Raw genomic sequence first — 3,746 nt, forward strand, 5'->3', positions numbered from 1 at the left:
ATGCATCAGCAAGGCGTTTCAAATTATCTAGGATGTCATCTCTCACAAGGCCAGTAAGACATGGCAAACCATACAAGAGGAAGTTGCGGAATTCAGATCCTCGCCACTTCTTAAAAGTGGCAATTTTACGAGGCTTCCTGGCAAGACATGTGGGGAACTCACACTGAGCCAACGTTGATTCAGGATTGTCAAATTATTCTGCATTATATAAAAATCTTCATTTGGGAGGAATAATTTTTCAAAATAATCCTTGACAATGCCAACATAGATTGGATTAAGTCATCACAACTGATCCTTTAAATCAAAGTTATTCAGGGCTGCAAGTGCAGAACTGCCCCTGAAACCATTTACCATATTAGCTCCTGCTGCCAGCATTAGCCCTACCCATTTTGAAGGGCGAAGTGATAAAGCGAGGAGGTTCGGGTCTCATTTTAAAGAACAGACCTCGCCATGACTTTTGGTCATAGTCCGAGCTCTGTACGACGAAAGATGGCCGGGCGCCGGGCTCTTTTCGGTTCGGCCCCTCGCGGCGCTCGGAGTGCCTCGCCATGTTGCGGGCCTCCTCTCGCACGGCACGCGAGGCCGGCGGAGGCGACTCGGTGCCGAGGTGATTCCCTATGGTGTCTACTTTCGGCCGATACCTAAAAACGTAGACACCATAGGAAATCACCTCGGCACCGAGTCGCCTCCGCCGGCCTCGCGTGCCGTGGGAGAGGAGGCCCGCAACATGGCGAGGCGCTCCGAGCGCCACGAGGGGCCGAACCGAAAAGAGCCCGGCGCCCGGCCATCTTTCGTCGTACAGAGCTCGGACTATGACTAAAATTCATGGCAAGGTGTGTTCTTTAAAATGAGACTCGAGCCTCGACAACTTTTTTTCCGTGGGTAGGCCTAGCCCGCATGTCTCTTCTGATAGTATGATGTGTCCTGGGTGCTGGTTCAGGCATATCTTCATGGGAGGAAATTTTACACCAGCAGCCTGCACACCAACAATGTCACAAAACATGCATGATCTAAAACCTGTTGGTTCATTCAAATTTAACAGCAAAGCTTTGGCCTTTGCATCAGCTGTGCAGTATGCATCAATGAACAAGCTTGTAACATTTTCCCCATTTCTTCTCCAGCGAAGCCCGTTGATGGCCAGATCATTGCCCTGGTCAACAAAAGTGTCAAGTAAGTAGTTCATATTAGGGGCTGACCTATGTATCCATATGCCTGCTAAAAATATATACTTCTGACGCACTGAAGGTGGCAGTTCATTTATATTAACATAAATTGGCTGAGCTTCAGCATTGGATGTTCTCGTAATTTTGAATCCATCATTATTTAGACCATATGAAAAGTTGTTGACATTTGCAAGTACACCCCCTGGCTGACTTAAAGTACGATACCTGCTACCATCAAATATGTCCTCTCTATTATCTTGGTCCATCTTCACTCTATCTTCTCTATAATTGAGGTTCTCAGCAAAGCCAGGGGTTTCCATGACATATCTGAACTGTTTTTTGAGATTTGTAGATACAAAATAAGGAAGACGACTCTTAATATTAACTCTGTTACATGATCATGAATCACAGCGAAATTGTGGAGGAAGATCACTAAAATTCAGTATTTTGTCCTGACATGTGGCACAATAATAATGCTTGGTAATACCAGTTCTGTCTTTGCCAAGCAGTTTCCAAAGGGTTTGTTTGGATTCAGGCCAATATTTCCTTCCTAATATGACATTAATAATTTTCAATATATCAACTATCAATGCATAGGTTGTACAGTGGTTTACAGAAAGGGTCAGCACTAAGATAATAACCTCTCTTATTGTAATGTTCTGGAGCATTCTGCACACCACATTGAGACGAGGGTGGTTTAACCCAAAGTTGGGCGCATCATCTAGTCCATCAATCTCCACGTTGACATCAACATCTCCTGGATCATCTTCAGGTCCACCTGGTTCCTCTGCATGACCACCATCAGCAACTTCATCTTCCTCATCACTTTCACTTTCTTCCCCTGGCCCTACTGAAATGTCATCGTCACTCTCCTCCTGCTGGTAGTGAGCCTGATAGTGGCATTCATCCGAGTCAGTTGTTGTATTCTGAAGAGAGGAGACCTTATTAGTACTTATAATATTATTGTATTGCATTACTGATAAAGAATAATTTTAAAAAGCACTACGGATGTTAAATGTTGTAAAGAAAGTACCTGGGTCACATCAGACTGTGGTGATTCATACTCATCACAGGTGCTAACACATTGATCCACACTTGAGGAACTGTAAGATGGTGAATTAATATTCACACTTAAGGTTTCCTGTTGCAATGAAAAACAAGGGAAGATTAGTCATAATAAATAAATTTGTATAAGATGAGATGTTGAGTTTACCTTTGAATAAGCAGCACTTTTAGGAGAATTATCAGAGTGACAATTGCTCTCATCAATACCTGAAGAACTCTGCAAAGAATAATTATAGGATTCATGTCTCAGTATGCACAAAGAAGTAATGGGAGATGTTTTACGTACAAGAACTAAGAACTAACCTTATGAACAGGACAGTCACATGTGCACCGTAGCTTTTCTTTTAATTTCTTGCGTTTTAGTGTTTTCCTGCGCCAGTAGGTCCATCTAGATTTCTCTCTCAGCTTAGTATCTCTGACCATGGCTCTTTCCACCAATAATAACTTAATATTTGTTTGTGATCTGAGCACAACTCCAAAGGGAAAACAAACCGGCTTCTGCTGGCTTCACTTCACTTGTCAACAAACAAGCGGGCACCACTGCCTTTTTCTTCGAGTGTCACCAACATTACGTTAGCCCGCCGCTCACAGAGAGGTAACTTTCTTAATTATGACTAGTACTATTTAGAGTTAATTATGTATCAATTATTTTTTTTAACAATTTAGTTCAACAGTTTTCATGAAAACAATTATAGAAGTGGTTATTTTCTTATACTGGATCCGTGAGGTTGGTAACACCGGGAACCAATTCGTGCTGACAAGTGGGAGTGCATTCGAATGGCGGTTTTTCTTTAGCCTGGCCTGTTCTGTCGTTCACTTGTCGCTCGCACCAAGTCTTGGTCTTGAAATTTGTGGAAAGTGCTAATTTATAATCTTCCCGTATTATTTCTTATCTACTCCTATCGGAAAATGAGTGAGTTTGCTGCGTACATTCAGCACTGTGATAAAAAAGATGTGAGGAAAATAGTGCGGGCTACCTCACTTCTCAAGTTGAGCTCGAAGAAACCGTTCAACAAAGCATGGCAATTTGATCCAAAGACCAAAGAAGACTTTGATCCGAAAAAAGAATATGGGTACCACGAGGGTCCAAACATGGGCTCTTCCGCGAGCGAAAGGTTTCTAGTTGCACCCATACAATCGCTAATCAAGTTACAGTGTTAACTGCGTGTGAAGTGTGTGTTTCATCACAAGTGCCCCACGTGGACTCTAAACGTCAAACCCAGCTGATCGACGATGGCGGCAAATTAACCGAAGACCTCTTCCGACATAACGAGAATCGCTGTCCTAGACAATTCAACAAACTACGTCATGTGGGCGTCTCATCTTGATTCTATTTGATTCAAAAGATCTCACTGGAATCGTCGATGGAACTATCCCGATTGACGACCTTCCTCAAGACGACGTTGGACTGTGGAAGGAGAAGGATGCCCAAGCTAAGTTGTATATCATCCAAACTTGTGCACCTCATGTTCAGAAACATCTGTTGACATGCGATACATCCATGGCCATGTTCACCAA

This window comes from Frankliniella occidentalis, unplaced genomic scaffold, assembly GCF_000697945.3.
Source record: "Frankliniella occidentalis isolate FOCC.00 unplaced genomic scaffold, Focc_3.1 Scaffold266, whole genome shotgun sequence".
In the NCBI taxonomy this organism is placed as follows: domain Eukaryota; kingdom Metazoa; phylum Arthropoda; class Insecta; order Thysanoptera; family Thripidae; genus Frankliniella; species Frankliniella occidentalis.